The sequence below is a fragment of the Scatophagus argus genome, chromosome 13 (genome assembly GCF_020382885.2).
Source record: "Scatophagus argus isolate fScaArg1 chromosome 13, fScaArg1.pri, whole genome shotgun sequence".
Lineage (NCBI taxonomy): Eukaryota > Metazoa > Chordata > Actinopteri > Scatophagidae > Scatophagus > Scatophagus argus.
The window spans coordinates 18,965,970-18,983,831 of record NC_058505.1 but is presented as its reverse complement, the minus strand read 5'-3'; the positions used below and the strand labels follow the sequence as shown (position 1 = coordinate 18,983,831).

Here is a 17,862-nt window from a genome sequence, read left to right as displayed (position 1 = left end):
AGAAGAATATTTCAAGATATCCAAGCTAACTTTTGTTCCACCATCTGTAACTCAATGGAGTTTATCTGAGGTTTTCTTTCATGAGCCTTTATGAACAAATGATATGCATTCCTGGGGTTTATCATCCATAGCTAATAGGATTTGAACGTTTGTTGAATTTAATAATTTTGTCAATTTTTTTAAACTACAGCTAGCACGATGATTACCAAACAGAAGTATAAATGATGTATAATTTTAGGCTGACTTCAGAATTTCTCCACCAAATTTCTTTATTGACAGCATTGAGTAATGCTTAGTATGCTGAAGCATTAAGATTTCCCTTCACCGGAAGTAAGGGGCCGAGCCCAACCCCTGAAAAACAGCCCCATCCGCGCCTGAATTCAATAATAAATGTCCGAATACTTATGTCTATAGTGGTTGGATTACTCAATATTACTCAATATACAGCTATGGAAACACATTATCATATTACTGAGGTTACCAATGTGATTTAATAAATTATAATAACAACACACCTTGTCTTTCGTATCTCTTCACTGCATGTACTGAATGCCAATGGGCGGTGAAAAGATGAAGTGCTAAGAGAGATCACGTCCAGTCTACCGGAAGAAGGCCAGGTGGAGTTGGGATGATTAATTAACAATTTTCCTTTGCTGCTAAACTGTGAAGTGCGAACGGAAACGTTTTCTCACGTCGGTGAAAGCAGAAGAAGACACTTACGGGTGAAACGGCCGGGATAGTTAGCAGGTTATTCTGTGCTGCTAAGGGCACGAGCTACTGGGTCTTTGCTAGGTAACTTTGCTGGCAGCAGCCGAAGATTTCCTGAGAAGCAGGTGCTGAAAGGACTGAGAACAGAAACTGAGAAGGAGGACAGGAGAGAACTGGGACGCTTGAGTTACCTGTGGTGTCAAGTCAAGATCAGTGGGAAGCGTTTGGAAGTGGTTCCTGAAAACCTTTTCCAGCACGAAGGTCAGTGAACTTCAAACGAGTTTGTGTGGTTAGCTATTGTTTGTCATTATGTGACGTAAGCATCTGTGACAGATGCTCAACGTCACGGAAATGTTGGCCAGTTCTCCAGGTTTAACACTGAAAACATTAGCTGTCCTACCTTTTCATTGGTGATAAGTGGCCTGTGAGGAGGTGTGGTGCTCAGGTTGTGGCATGGTTTGAAGCTGTGCTACAGTATGGACTAAACTATGGCAGTTGGCCTGCTCAGAAAGGGTGTGCTTTGTTTAAATCACCTGAGGTGAAGGCTCAGAAAGGCTGCAGTAATGATTAAAAACAGTTCATTTAAAAACCAAAGACACTTGTGGATGCTTCATAGCTGCTGTCTACCTTGAAGCTTAAAAACTGTCTTTCTTTGACTCGTGCGTCTCTCCTTCTCTCTGTTTGTGCTGGTCACTCTTTCGTCTCTCTCTCTCATCTCCTCTTTCCTCTGAGGAGTGCTAGTGAGCAGCAGAGGAATCATAGAGCCATCAAAGGTTGCCAGCTGTAGGAAAGGTCTTCATTTGCACAGTACACCTGAGCTCCAGGCTTCTGTGTGTGTGAATGTGTTTGTGTCTGCTTGTATGCGTATGTGTGTGTGTGAAAGAGAGACTGATAGTCAGCCATCCCAGCTCTCCAGCAGGTCTGTCTTTAAATTGTCTCTGTGTGTTTTATAGCTCTGTGTGTGTGTGTGTGTAAGAGAGAGAGTGAGTGTGTGGCTGTGGGCCTGTTCCCCATCCATCAGAGTTAAGATGGCACATTACTGTTAATGAATGATATTTGTGTTCAGCGTGTATGTCAGGAGGGAGGACCTGGGAAGCAAAACAAGCCCTCCCCAATCACCTCACCTCCAGTTTCCTCATTTTCTTTGTCAGTCTCTTGCCTGCTTTGCATTTTAGGAATTTATTCAGCTGAAGGCAATTTTGGTATTTTTCCAACTGGACTCGCACATTTGCGTGGTCGTTTATGCACTGAGGGGATTTTCATGTGCACTGGAGCCTTAACACTTTTAAAGGACCGGAGTGTAGCTCTTAACCTTTAACAATAACTGTGATGGTTGATGCAGTTTGACGTAGGGACTGTGAATTCATGGATGCTGTGAAGAAGTAAAAAGTTTGTTACCAAAGAATGTTGTTTTTAATGTAAGAAATTGAAAAATTCAGAATGAAATTTTCATCACATCTGTGTTTTATCATTTCTGTTGTTTGTCTTCTCTTTTTGGTTTCCTAAGCAAAAGGCTATGAGTGAATACACTCATTTTGGCATCAGGCACGACTGAGAAATCATCTTACATTCGCTTTTTGCAGATGAATTTGTGTGTGTGTGTAGGCCAATAAAATGTCAAGAAATTGTTTTCCTATGTTTTGAATAGGGTAGGGCAGTGGATTAATTTTCATTAATCCGTTTTGTCTTACGGTCATGAGAAAAGCTCAGCCTTATGAGCTCACTCATATTTCATTTAATGACGCAGTCAAACTGGCCGCTGCTTGGATTTTGATGTGTGTGTGTGTGTGTGTCTGTGCTGTGACACCAGTGGTTGGTGAGGCAAAAAAGGTGCAAAAGTTTACGTTTCAGCAGTCCTTTTTAAACTATGAGATCCCAAGTAAAAATGCTGTAGTACACATTCTGTACTAAAGTCTTTATTATATTATATATTAAATTCTTATATATGATTATCATAGGGTATTTATTAGTTTTTCAGATGGATTGCAAAGGAAATGAAAGAACTGAAGGGAATTCCCTGTTAAAAAGTTGTTTTTTTTTTTTTTTTGGCCATAATCAAGCAGCTCTCTCTAGTACATAGTTTGTCCACCAGAGAGCACTGAAATTTGTATTTTTCAGTTGAAAAAGACAACTCTCAGTTTGTTGGTCACAGTTAGCTTAGAACCAGTATTTAAAAAATAAATCAGTAAATAAATAAATTCAAATTGAGACCTTAGTTAAAGGTTGAGGGTCCAAGTCATTAATGCAGTCCTTTCTCAGTGGGTTACGTCTTCCTTAAATATTGCATGCCTTTTAAGTGGAGGAAAAAAAAAAACATCCATCTCCAGTCCTCCTCACTCCTCTAGCCACCACTTTTCATCCCTCCCTTCCTCTCTTCCTGTGCTCATCTCGTTACTCCTCTGCGTCTTCTCTTTTCTCCTCTGTCATCTCCCACCCCTCCACCTCCTCCACCTCTCATTCTTTTCACAGCTCTCCATCACGCTATAAAGTGTTGTTTAACAGAGCTAAGTGTGATGTGAAATTTAAATTGTGGAGCGAGATGAGAAAATGTCATGTTCCTCACAGGGAGCTCAGAGGTCAGGTTCAGATACAGAGCTGCAGCTAAGAAGCTGGTGGGGGTTCAGTGTCTTGTTCAGGGGCTTTCTGAAATAACAGCTACAAAGATAACTTGGATAATTTATTGCCATCGGTTGCCACTCACCTTATCTTGTGTTTTATTTCTCTGTTATGTGCATAAAGTTCAGGTGATGGAGAAAACCACTCCATGTCAGAATCTAAGCAAGGCAGTGTTGTCAGTCATACTGAAGAGACAAACTTATATTTTTAACATTTTATTTCTGACAGTATTTTCTACAGAGATGTAGCTGTGAGGTATAAGCGGCATTTATGTCCTTCAGAAACCATGTAACTCCAAAAAGCACATGAGGGTATGAGCCGGTGAAAATTTGCACCATTTTACAGTAAATTATCCAAATTTTCTGCACACGGGAGACATTGTCACCCATCAGTTGGTATCGTCCATCAGCTGGCCTGAAGGGAGGGGAAAGTGAAGATATCAGGTGTCAGGACACCAGTGGGAGGCTCACAGTGTGGAAGGAGCTCATAATCCACCGCTCACAAATTGTTATGAGGTGGAGTGCTGATGCAAGCAGAAGCACTGTGACTTTATGAGTGAGGCGAGCGAGGGAGATGTCTCAAACCAGGTGCGACTCCTGTGGTCCTACCGATTCTAAAAATGGAACATGTGTTCTTCTTATCATTTATTATCCTCGCATTTATTTATTTTCAGTCTCACAGGAGAATCATTTTTCTGATGTGACTTACGGCCGTTTGCTTTTAGCAACATGGCTGGTTTGACAGAGGGACGGGCAGATGGATGGATGCACATGTTATCCCAGTGTCAGGCGGGGTGACAGCGCTCTGTCACACAGACCCCCAGCAGATGTCACTCACTCATTAGTGAATGATGCGTGAGAGCAGCCACAGTCAGCGGGCCTCGTCAGGACCAGTGAGAACAAAGAATGAACATTCACTCCCACTTCACTGATGATATTAACATGATATTAACCCACATTTAGTTACACTCCCATTTTGCATCATATCATGTATATTGCAAAATATACATGATAGGCCACTGCAAAATAAGACTGCTCCCTCACTCTTTGCAGACATCTGTAAAACCCGCTTAAAGCAAATCTTTTTATGAGAAAAGTCAAAACTCAGAAAAGCATTTTTATTTTATTGGCAAACCTACCACAGAGAAAGACGGGAAAGCAACTGACAGAGTGAGGAAGTCACAGGGCGTTGATGCCGTCAGTTGCATTTTAAACCAGCGTCATTGTCTGGAATTAATACAGAGGATGTGCTTTTTAGCCTCTGTGATCCATGGTACAACCTCTAGTTAACCCCTGATGTTTGTGTCCTGCTCTGTCTGGCAGCATTTACGGGTTTCACCTTGACCAGCGTCAAAACATTGTATGAATATGTCAAACAGGAAGCTGACATTAGCTCAACGTCATGCTATTTCCTATGACTGTAGTGAGCTGTTAACAAGCTGAATAAGGCGTTTGAGCAGGGCTGGGAAAATAGAGCAGATTACGGGTGGAGAAAGGTAGGAATTGAGGAAGATGATGATCACAGCACAAGAAAAGGGGAGCAAATTCGAGGAGAGGGTGAGGAGGTGGAAGGAGGCGAGCGGGGTGAGTGCATAATGGGTGAGGTGAAGGAGGGAGGGGGGACACAGGTGGTGTAAACATCCTGTTGAGCTCTCTCTTTGTCTTTGTCCACATCCAGCGACTGGACTGCAATGCAACAACAAGAGAGCCGTGTTGATTCGCTGTTCGTGATGATGCTGACTAGTTTAATGACTGGTGAATGTATGTAAGGATATGAGTAGTAGAATGTATTTTAACCTCACACCACTCGTAGTTAAAACTCAGTATAGGTGCCTAGTTCATGTTTTTAACTTTGAAAACAAGCACTATGACTGTAGGGCTGATTACTGATGATTTAGGCACTTCTTTTATAACTGTTGCTTATGCAAATGAATTTGCATAGATCACTTTCTAAGTATATATTAGCATTTATATATCAAAAAATAAACCTCAAAAGTAAATGTGTGGACTTTCTTTTCAGTTTGACCCATGTGTATAATCATTTTGCAGATGGAAAATTGGTGATGCAGATATAGTGAGGTGGTGAACTGAGGGCAGATTGTATAATAGTGCCTATCCCATCTTTAATTTTATTTTATCTCACCTGTTTATTGGAGATCCCCATAATCATAAACATTCAAACCAGTAGTATTATTTGTACTTGCACTTGTAGTCAGCCAGAACTATTCCATTAGCCCTTTTCCCTTTGAAAAGATATAAACCAACTCAAAGTAGGAGAGGAGGAGAGGGCCTGACTGTAGTATAACTAAGTGATGAAATTGTGATAAGCAAAGAAAGCTTTGCTATGTCTGGCTTTCCTGTACAGAATTACTCCCCCCCTCTCCAGCTCCAACTGCAAAAGTACACAGATCCCATGTAACATCCTCAGTTTAATGGACTCTGTGGATCTCCATCCGTGTATAATTCAATTACAACAACACAAGGATGTGTGCTCTGTGCGGATGCGAAGGGGGAAAGGTCCCAGGTATATTGTGAGAATGCACATCCATTTGAGAGACTGTGACATATCAGTTGTGTTTCTCTGGACTTGGATCCGCATGGCTCAGCGGGCAGGAAGTAGCAGAGTCAGAAACAGGAAACAGGAAGTTATTAGCCAGGATGATCTGAACACACTGGCTGTGGAGTACATCAAGAGAACAACAACAGACACACATCACACCTGGCACTGCACTGCATGTGTACATGCACACGTGTGTGTGTGCACATGCAAAATTAGGAAGAGGAAGGGATTAGAGACAGACAGAGGTCTGAGACCAGACTGCACTCTTTTGAAACCAAAAAAACTCACAACACTCGCACCTCTGTGTGTGTGTGTGTGTGTGTGTGTGCACAACTGCACTGAACTTCAGTGTGACTTTTCCTACACCTGCAGTATCACGGTCAGTCATCATAACACAGCACTTCCTGAAAACATCACAACACTCAGGTAAATTTTCAAAATAAAGGAAATACAGGAAGCACCTGAATAAATGAGAGACTGGGAGTGTGTTGACAGTGTGTGGTGCATTTTCCTGTCATCACTTTGCTAGACTAAACTGTCCGAGGAGAATAAAGTAAAACCAATAAATATGAAACATAAACCAAAACGGACACTTTTCTGTGTTCTGTGCAACGCAGAAAAAGGGAAAATTAAATGTTTTAAAATACTGTTTCTGATGATCGTATTACATTAATGTGATGGAAGAAGTTTTTTTTTTTTTGACATGAAACACTAAAATCATATAATAAGCTAATAAACAGGAAATGATTTATCTTTTATCTAATAAACTGGCCAGTGTTTTTGATTCCTGTGCTAAATTATTCTTAATTCTTTAATGTGCCAATACTGTAATCCAATTGCACAGGAAGTGATACAGGAGAGTAGCAGACTAGCAGCAAACTTCTCCACCAAGAAGAACCAGCCACCAGAGACAGATTGGTCTGCCACTAATGGTTGGTTTCTTTATGGATTTAACCTGTGAATTCCTTTTTTTGTCAAATTGTTCAGTTTATTAAACATCGGAAAATACAAATACTCATCCCAAGTTCCCAGATACATCTCCAAATGGCTTATTTTGCCATGCATCCAGGGTCCTAAAACCCTGAGGCATTCTTTTTCCAATAATATGAAACGAGAAACAAATCGGATAATCATCCCATTTGAGAGGCCGAAACCAGCAAATGCTGCTTCAATCAGGTAATCTATTAATTGACTAATCTTGTCAACACTATATTGCCCTTTTCCCCCTCTGGCTCTGTGACATCATGAGTTTGAGGGAGTGAGATGCTCAATTAAAACGGTTCTGTGTTAACGCTTTTTTTATTTTCAAGCAGGTCATAAATTTCCTTGCCTAAAGTTATTTTTTTTTCTTACCTTAATACAAATAATTTTATTTATTAGCAGTAGGGGTTTACAATCAAGCCGAATATTTAAACGAATGTTTAATTGAAACATTCTTGCAGAACGTGTGAATGTCAGTGTTGTGCTCCAAATGGGCCTCCAATTATAATTCGACAGCTGTTAATGTACCTGGTCAGCCAGCTTGAGTAAAGTCAGTGTTTGGGAGACAGCGTACAAGTAAGAAGACATCACCATCTCTACAATTCACTGGAAAAGTAGATTGTCGATGCCTGCAAGATCAGTCAAGATTGCCCACTGCTAATTATCGGTTATGAAATTACCGCTAAAAGTTAATTGTGATGTTTAGTTAGTTGTGATGTTTAGTCTCGTCCACCTTGCGATCATAGTTGTGGTAAACTTACCACCATGTTTTTAATGCCACCCAGCTGAACTCTGTTTCCAGAATAATTGTAGTGATTTCTTGCCCTTCACATCTGAAATCTCTTTGCGCTGTTCATGTACAATCCTCGACAGAGATGAGAAAAAAAGCAAGATGGTTTTCTCCCCAGCTACTTCAGCTTAACCAAAAAAACCCCCAAAACGAACAAACAAAAAAAAATTGAGTTGCTAGATTTACTAGTCCGAAGTGGCATTTTGTTTTGTATTTTGATTGGCTGAACCACGGTTCAGCAGACGGATTGGCTCATTGGCTGAGTCAACAATATGTCTGAATGTTTGACAATTGAGTAGTATTATTACACTGGTATTGTTGTCCTCCAACAGAGATAGACGCTGAAATAATACACACACACACACACACACACACACACACACACAGAGGATCAGTGGGCTCCTGCATGCTCCCACTTTCCTTAAATAGAGCTCTGTCAGACAGGTGTTTCCCTTGACGGAGAGATGGGAAAGTAGGGTCACCTTTTTGTGTGTGTGTGTGTGTGTGTGTGTGTGAGCGCGCGCGCCCGCCCACCCACTCGCCCGTCCGGCAGGGCTCGCTGCCAGTATGGCACCTGTGTCCTCTGACTTGGCGTGTTGTTTATCTGCATGTTGGCTGGCTCTGGCTTCCTGTGGACACGTGTCTGTTTGACTGGACAGCCTGACCAGAGAAACCAGGGGGATTCCTTGCTTTGAAACTTAAAATTGATTAAGTGAAAGCTGGCTCATGGGACACTCCAACACAAGTAACTGAAATGTCAACTACGTCATATTTCCATATTCTGTGAGAACAATTCTTCTCTTGTCATTCCTTAATCTGTCATTGGCTCTCATTATACTCTCCAGATATTCTCAAAATCTGCTACGTGCTCCGGTATTTGCATTGTCATACAGTCTTTGTAGCGGGAATAGCTGGATTCCTGCCCCATTTTCATTTTCTCAGACAAAGCTAAAGCTTTTCTGGAGAAGCCCGGCCACTGTCCTCTGAAGGAGCCACCCCTGTTTTTAACTCCCACATGATAAGATGACACAAAGACGATCGAAACCCAAACCTTGAGAGTGGGTGTCATGGAAAGTCCTTCTCTCTCCTCTATCCCTCCTCCCTCCCTTTCTCTCTCTCTCTCTCTCTCTCTCTCTCGCTCTCTGCATCCTCCCTCCATCTATCCCCTCTAATCCTGACGGTGTTAATTGAAAGTCAGGAGAGGGCACTCTTGCGGTTTCATTATTAATTTAACACTCAGGGTAACTTAAAGTGCAATTTTCACCCACATGTGGAACAGAAAAATCAATGGCCACAACAGCAGCGAGCATCAAGGTTGATTACTGATGCACAGGGAGAAACGGGCAAGACACCAGCTACTTGAAGAGAAAGAGTGACGTGTGTGTGTGTGTGGTGTTCTGGTGGTTTTTGCTAAGTGTTTCAGATGCATCCACCCTGTTTTGACACCACTTTCTGTAACACAAAGCAGTGGGTAAACACAAAGACATTATCAGCTGATTAGAAATGACACCTGAGAGCGCTGTATTCCTGCATGTATACAAGTGTGTGTGTGTGTGTGTGGTTGTGGTGTTTCATTCATCATCCTGTGCACAGGACATACATTTTAATCTGCATGTTTTGTATGTTGTATTTCTGCATGCTTAATTGTGTACGTACATGACTACGTGTGTTATTACCTCTAGCTGTGCACTGGTCGGCCCTGCGCTGAGGATTAAATGGGGGGAAATAAAGGTATATTGCTCAGTAATGCAATCTGTCGTACGAGTTGAGAGATGAGCAGCCTGCCCTTTGCGCTGAGCGGACCCGCAGATGATTTAGAGCAAGCAGATGGAAAATTCTAATATGTTAGCCTAACCCCGAATGGCTAAGAGCTAATTTATTTCAAACCCTGCGCAAGAATTACAGTTCCTTCCTCAGGTTTTTTTTTTTTCTTTACCCCCTCTCACTCTCCTCTCAAACACAGGAGAGGAAAGTGATGGAAGTAGCTAAGATATGTAGAGAGACAGAAGTTAAGTGCAGAACTAAAGTGTATTTAACCAACTACAAGGCCTGGGTTGTAGTAGAATTTATTTCTTCCTTAAAAATCAAAATTGAACTCCATTTAGGGTGCAGCAGTTAATTGAAAATATGCCACTCTGAGGTGAGGTAAAAACACACCAGAAAAGGGATATTGCGACAATTTATAGTGAGTGGATTTCTCTGCCAGGAACATTACTCTCCTCTTCCTCCCATGATGTATGCCTGTACTTTATTTTAGGCAATTTCAAGCGCTTTGCACGTTAATTCGGTTATTCTAAATTACGACCGAGACATTATGCAGTTGATACTGAATTACTGCTTGATTGAGGACCACTAATAGCTCCCCTTATCACTTCCTCTGCCTTTACCTTCAGATGGTACTGCATGCTAACTTCATGCAAACACGCTTGGTCTTACCTACGACAGGAAAATTTCAATGTGGTAGGACTCAGGGTCAGGAAGTACACGGGCACATTTTCTGTTAATTAAGACAACACACACACTCATGCAGAGATGCATACATACACAACTTTGTCCCCTCCCCCTCATTTGCTTCTAGCTGGATGAGGTATTTCAGCGTGATCACCCCTAAGTGGACATGTCTGTCTTGATAAACACTTTATGCAGATCAGCTTCCACTTGTTTTCCCTTTCTTGAGAGAGGGAGCGAGGGAGAGAGAAAGAAAGAAATAATACCTCTCTAATTGACCCATTTGGCCGCTTCTCTGCCCACAGGAGGGGGCCTCGGCTTTTAATGTTTGATCGGCCTAATTTCCCCAACACATCATTAGTGGCCATCTTCAGCCTTGACTCTTAATAACCTCTTTATGAGGCGAGTGGATGCTGTTAAAAGTCTTTGTCTCTCTCATCTCTCTCATCCCTCTCTGTGGGTCCCAGACCCTCCTCGTCCTCCTAATTAAGTCAGATGTTCCAAAATATGGTAATGGGGCCCGAACCTGTGAGCACTGAATAAGCGAGCGTCTCTTGGACTCTCCCACCATTTACATAATTTCATTATCAGGTAAAAGACACTAATTGTTCAGTGTATGTGTTTGTGTGAGGGAGAGTGTGGACAGGGTGAGCCAGCGGTTCCTTGGCAGAAATGCAGCACTAATTACAAAGCGAGTGGCAGCGCTCCAGAGTTAGGGTGTGTAAAAGCAACAAGCCATTTACAGAGGCTAATAGATTCCTGAGCGCCGGCCTGGCCATTCCAACAGTGTAGGGCAACATTTTCAGAGCAAAGCCGGTGCTTTATGACACATTGTATCCTAATAATAGGTCAGCACTCATAATCTAATGTGCAAAGCCACAAGCCACTTATTCCAAATCATTTAGCATTAGAAGCAGCTTCACATGCTGTTTGTGAAGTGATTACAAAAGGAATAAATCCATCAGCTGCAGAGTCAGTCGCTTCTCCATCCATGTCACATCACGCCTATCAATAAACACGAAATGCACAATACCAAAAAGGTTTGGTAGCATTTGCATGCACAATTCGTCTTATTTTTGAGATGAGTCATAGCACTACTTTAAATAGCTTACTTCATAGTTTGTTGCATCCTGTCCTGCGTGCAAGCTCTTACTGAGTACAAACATGACGAGTGGTCTGAATCACATGTCTGTATTGACAGGACCATTTCCTACAGCTGCACAGGAAAACAAATACCACATGTATTCTACATCAGTGTTTGTAAAGCTGTAATGAACCTGGAAATGGTAGTCCTGGTGGTCCTGCATGAAAGGATTGTCAGTATTATATTAGACAGGATCTGGAGTTAGATTTTATTTCTTCAAGTTGATAAAAGCAAGAACTTCTATCACTGTACATTCCATACTGTTTGCATGTTGTCTAGTCAGTTGCCAGCTAATGACAACATGTTGACATCCTGCTTGTTTTTTGTGTGTGTGTGTGTCTGTACGTGTCCGTACCTTCCTTTGTCGCGCTTCCTGCAGTGTTTTTTTTTTTGTCCAGCTCACCCACAGCTGTGATCATCTCTCCCTGGATCACGCTATCAGACTTCCCCTACATGCAAAACAACATAATCCGGCTTGTTTTAGCCTCTCAGCTGATGATTACTGACACAGACTCCCCAGGACACAGCTGTGTAGAGGAATAACAACTACACAAGCAACTTTCTAGACAGAACAATGATACTGGTAGACTCTGAGAAAACCCCAGATTATGTTTTGTAACATCATTCTTGCATGTCCATGAACAACAGTCTTCAATATCATCACATGGTGAATGAATGAAGTACAAATAAGTTTATTCAACTTCAGCATTTCATTCAAGTTAGGAAATGATAATCATAATGTTTAAGTTAAGGGAAAAATTATTCTAATGTTTAAATTTGAATACTGATCAAAGCCCAGAGCTCCAACATTGAAACAGACTTCTATATACTGTAAATCTATACACCCTCACTTTAAAATGTGCCATAAGATCGTCAAGCTTCTTGCATTAACATAACCGTCTGGTATAAACATCCGTAAGGACACTAGTCTGGTTACAATGTACAGCCAACTGAAAGGTTCTTTAAGAGCTTCATAATGGACATTGTTTCAGTGACTTTTCTTTTGCTACTTAGATTCATCACGTTCATCACCTTAAATGTGGGTGAAAATATGCATGTTGTAACCCGTTTAAATAAAAACAGTTAAACAAAAAAGCAGTTAAATAAGGGAGACAGTCACCACCAGGATTCTTGTCAGAGGCTTGTAAAAAGACCACCACTGATTAGACAGCAAGATTTACATGCAAGAAGCTTTAAAATTCCAAGTTGCACCATAAATTATGAATAATATATAGACTGTACTAAAGGTTAAGATGCTCTTTCTGGCCACAGACTGACATTGCTGCCCATTATCCTATATGTGTTGTGAATTACACATTAGTTCAAATTGTTTGAACTTGACTTTTGATAAATTGTAAAACTGTATGTCCATCATATCGGATAAGTGGTACAGGAAATGGATGAATGAAATAACTAACACCGAGCACTGTTGGAGCAGGTAGTGTGGTTAAAATCCTGTGTGAAGTTAACATACTGTACATACTGTACTGGCGGCAAATGTAATTTTTCTTTTAACCATAAGAATAATAAGACTCTAACTAATACTGTAAGAGCTGAAAAATGGTGAAGCTATCCTTTAAGGTTGGCATGTCTTTTTAAATGTTTCCGAGTCGTGTAGTTCACTTCTCGCTGCAGTGAACCACACATGCTATAGTATTGTGCGGTGCCATTGTTTGTTTAAAGCTTCGCTAATAGCTGTTTTGCATTACAGTAACATAACTATGACTTCTTCAACTGCTATCATATTTTTATCACTGTCTTTATGTGTGTGTGTGTGTGTTTACAAATTAATGAGAGATACACAAATCCCCCTTCGTTAAATTGTTTTTCACCTAGCCTGTCCACGTCTCCACCTTTTTGATGAGCTACACCTCCAGCAGTGTCTGCGCCTTATTCCACTCTGTCAGTCAGGAATTTGTTTGTGTGTGTGTGTGTGTTTAGATAGCCATCCCAGGCTAAGCAATGGAGCCCGCTCTCTTCCCTCTGTTTCTGCCATTCGCCATTTACAGCTAATGGTTATTAATTACCAGACAGGGTGAGACTGGGAGGAGCCAGCTGGTCCTGCACTGGCATCAGGGTGGCAGACTGCTGTCCACTTTAAGCAGCATTTTCATCTTGTACAAGGTCTTATACTTTATTTTTCTTACACACAGTGCAGACATTTTCAGTTTTTTTTTGTTTTTTGTTTTTTTTCATCCAAGAATTCTGACACTGATAATTTAGGCATGGTCAAGAAAGAAGGAGAAAGAGATTTTTCTAAAGTTCATGCACTTGTAACTTCTTTTTGAATTAATAATTTAACATTGCTTATTTTCTGTCTTCACATGGGAGGGTGGACTGCCAGGATCCAAGGTTTCCCCGCAGAACATTGCACTGAAAACATATGATCAATTTTATTAGGGCCGCAGGCCGGACTTGAAGCTGGGTTACTGCTGTGAGAGGAATTTGTGTGTTAAATGCAGAGGTGTAGCTTTGATGTGAGTTAAAACTTATCTCCTGGACTAAAGAAAACTATACAGCAGGCTAAATACCTAAACACTGTCAAAGGTGTCTTCTGGCAGTACAGAGACTGTGGCATGTATGTTATTTAAAACCTGTACAAACAAACAAGAGCTCTCAAAAAAGCAGTTGGCTAATACTAACGCTGGGCCCAACATGGCTGGCAGCAAGCTCTCATGATAAAGTTCTCAGTTTTGTGCATTTTTTTTCTTTTTTTTGAACACAACCCATCTGATCTATTGCTAAATAGTTTCCTGGCTAATAAGATGCATCACATAAATACAACAGCAAATATTTGTGCTAAAAATGTTGAGGCAGGAGATATTGATAACAATCCCTACATCTAGCTCGCAGCAGCAAATTCCTTTAGAGACCGACACTTTCTTCTCTCTTAAAGTTAATTTAGTTCACATTCATTTGCACTTAATTCACTCGCCCTCCGTACGGCTGAAACAAGAATAACTGATGTTGAAATAAGGTGGACGACTTCTGTTGAGAACTTGATTTTTGGAAAAGAAGTTGATTTGCACTGGAGTTTGCCTCACCACGTTGGCAGCTTTTCTCACTTACTCACTTAATATAAAATAAGATTGATACTTTTTAAAGTGTATTGTGTAGCTTAGACACACACTCTCCCTCTTGTGCTCCTTTTTTTCTGTTTCTCTCTTTCACACAACAGGCTGACATCACATAGCTCTCCATCAGGTGCTGGCCGTCAGGGCCTCTTGCACGTGCAGGCGATTACCTTGTCCCCTGATTGCCACCATACAAGAGGGGGAGGGTTTTTTTTTCTTACAAATTAGCGGATAAATAGATACCCCACCACCATCGCCAACATTCACCCTCCTCTCCTCCACACCAACTCCACCCATCCACCCTGCGTCTAATGACGGGGGCTGGGGAGCAGTAATGAAAAACTATACATCACAATCAGCTGGACAGTCCTATTCATGGCTATGCATTATGCTCACTAGTCATAATCATCGCTGCTGTGACAGAGGGAAGAGATGTGGAGAGAGGAGAGGAGAGAAAGAAACAAGGGAGAGGGAGAGAAGGAAAGAGCAAAGGGAGGGGGAATGGGAAAAGGAGAAGAGAATAATATGATAGAAAAAGAGATGGTGTGAAATGGTCTGGAGAGGAGAAGAAATGATGAAATTGTAGGTAGGAAAAGGAGGAAACGGGAGGAGAGAGTGCAAAGGAGCTATGACAGAGAGGAAAAGCGGAGGGAATAAAACTCGATCAGGCCACAATATGTGTTAGTCTTTATTTATCTGCTCTGTTTTTTTAGCATTACCTCTGTAATGAATACACTGCACACCAGCACACTACTGCTGCACTGCATCAGTGTTACCTGGTTGAGAGAGTATTTTTCTACTCTGATTAGCAGCATACCAGTAATGGGATTTTGAGGACTATAGCATACAGCACCAAAATGACAAGACGTACATTACACGACAGCTAATGTACAATGGTTAAGGGTGGACTTAGCTGTTAAATATATTGATATTTTGTAGCATATGATTTGTGTCCAATGCGAAGACAGTGGGTCCTTTATGAAATGTGGGTGAGGAGGATAGTGTAGTGTGTCTAATAAAATTTTGATCACAATCTATGCCAGGCTGTACAGTGCCTGAGGCATGTATGTCAGGTTGTGATGATTGTTTGGTCAAAAAAAAAAAATCTTGGCTATGGCACTGTTCTTTTCATGGCACACCAAGTGCACAATAATGTATAGTTTGCAATGCCCCCCCCTCCCAAACTGTACATGGAAGAGAAAGCCCCTTTATTTGCTGCCAAAATTATGGGATTGTTTCTTTTGTCAGTAGAGGTGCAGAAGTCACTGACGATGTACATTCTAGTATGACTTCTACAAAATTAATGCAGTACAATAACTCGACAGTCTCAGTATTTCATGATGTCGCACTGCCGAGTCGATGTTGAGTGTATTTACTCTAGCCAGCTTAGTTAGCTTACCCTGTATTTTTGTACTCATACTGAGTGGAACCGAGACAGTGTGAAGTGAAGGTGATGTTGCTGGAGGTGACGACAACTCGTTATGTTACTGTAAATGTAATAAAAACTGCCCAGCAAGACTCTTAAACCAAAGATGGACATGCCATGGACATGGTGTTAATAGCAGTAGTATAAGTTGTAACAGTAGTTTAAAATTATTTGTTTCACTAATAGCCATTCTGACATACAGGGACTCATTGGGAAGCTACATGGTTTACTTTTCTTGTATCTACATGAGAGTAGAGTTTAAAAAGCAAGAACAGAAGAGGAGCAGACGAGGAGGAAGAACACAGTGACACAGAGACATCAGAGGAAAGACAAGAGAATGATACTGACTTTTTTTTGCCTGTCTGTCTTTTCTTTCTTCTCTGAAACATACATGCTTACACACACAATGTTGACGCCAGGTGAGAACTGTGTTTCTGCAGCTCATTAACCAGAATTTCCCCTCTACACGGCCTTATTTGGCAGGCACTGCATGCTGAGCCTCTTCTTCCATCCACCATCCTTAGGACAGTAAATTGTAGATGGTGTGCGCTCTTTAGCATATGCACTCGCGGTGTGTAGGTGCGCTTGAATGGCTTTGCGTGTATTTGTTGGCGGCAGGTAGGCAGCAAGCAAGCAAGCAGTGGAAAAGGGGATTGTCAGACTGAAAAAGAAGAATGACAGGCACAAAGTAAAGAAATGACAGAGGTATGGTAGGCACACGTAAACACACACGTTCACCCGGAATCCTTAGGGGGAGCTTTGTATTAGGACAAAGCTGTGTAATAAAAGTCGGATCACATAATCACTTTGACTACAGAGGAAAAAAAACTAGAGTAGCTAAAATACCCAGGGGACGAATAATAAGGTTCTCCCATCAAACATGTCGGGTTGCCAGGTGTATGTGTACAAGTGTGTGTGTGTTGTGTTTGTGACACACAGTATGAGAGAAAAAAATTGGAAATATAGAAACATTTATATCTCTCTCTGTCTCTCTCTCTCTCTCTCTCACACACACACACACACACACCTGTCCTCTGTTTTTATAGACTGGTTGCTCACAAGCCACCAAATGTCACTGCTGTTGTTAATCCCATACAGCCTGCTTAATGAGACTGTACTTCACACGCTCCCCTTTGTAGAGTCTGCGTACGTGTGTGTGCGCGTCTTCACTTGGTATGTATGTATATGTTAACATGTCTATGAGTGGCTGTGCTTGCACGTTTGAAGTGTTATGTGTGTGTATGTGTATCACCCCTGACCTTGCCTCACCCACATCTCATTCCATCTCATTAAATATGTATATCTTATCACGCAGCCTTCTAAAACTGCTCTCTCTCTCTCTCTCTCACACACTCACACACACACACACACACACACACACACACACACACACACACACACACACTGAAGCCCATTTACATGCAGTAAATTTCAGTCAGCAACGAGGACAGGGTTGTAGAAAGAGGTGGAGAGAAGTCTAGTTTACTGATGGATTAGGTGGATAAGCAAGAACATATGCCACAGGATGGAGACATGGAGAGTGGAGCGGAGAGTGTTTCAGGTGAACAGTCAGGTTGCTGGTCTTCTTTCCTTTTTTTGATCTCCTGTACACATCTCTGTCTCTCTCGTCTTGCATGTATCTTATTGTGTCTCCCCTGTCTTTGTGTACGCCTTGATCGAATCTGGCCTAATGAGAATGATGTGCTGTAGTGATAAAACACGGCTGTGGCCTCCTGTAAAACACACAGCATCCCCGGCATTAATTATTGACTGGACTGAGGCGCCGCTGGAGGGGTTTACAAGGGGAGAAAACATTGCACTGACCACCAGAGTAGTTTATCACCTTTTGAAACTGGATTGTGCTCTCACAGAACACAACACAGGCAGTTTTTGGTTAGTTTTCTTGTTGGGTTTCATGAGAAGATCATGAGCTTTATGCTTATACTTTGGCATATGCTACATCTATGACAAAAGGAATAGACTTAACCAAAGTACACTGACTTTATTTTTGAGAAAATTTTTAACCTATACTGTCCTGTATATAGGCCTCTCTAAAGTCATTTTGTTGGAGATATACACTTCAAACATTTTCAGACAGCATGACAAATTGTATAGT

The 17,862-nt window shown here is 41.4% G+C and overlaps 1 long non-coding RNA gene across 1 annotated transcript in view; it reads left to right on the top strand.

Moving 5' to 3' along the window:
• Positions 1–437: 437 nt before the first annotated feature.
• LOC124069680 overlaps positions 438–17,862 on the top strand; it is a 91,324-nt gene continuing 73,899 nt past the window's right edge. The window contains exon 1 of the long non-coding RNA XR_006845083.1: positions 438–969. This is a non-coding gene — a long non-coding RNA (uncharacterized LOC124069680). The remainder of the gene's footprint in view (positions 970–17,862) is intronic.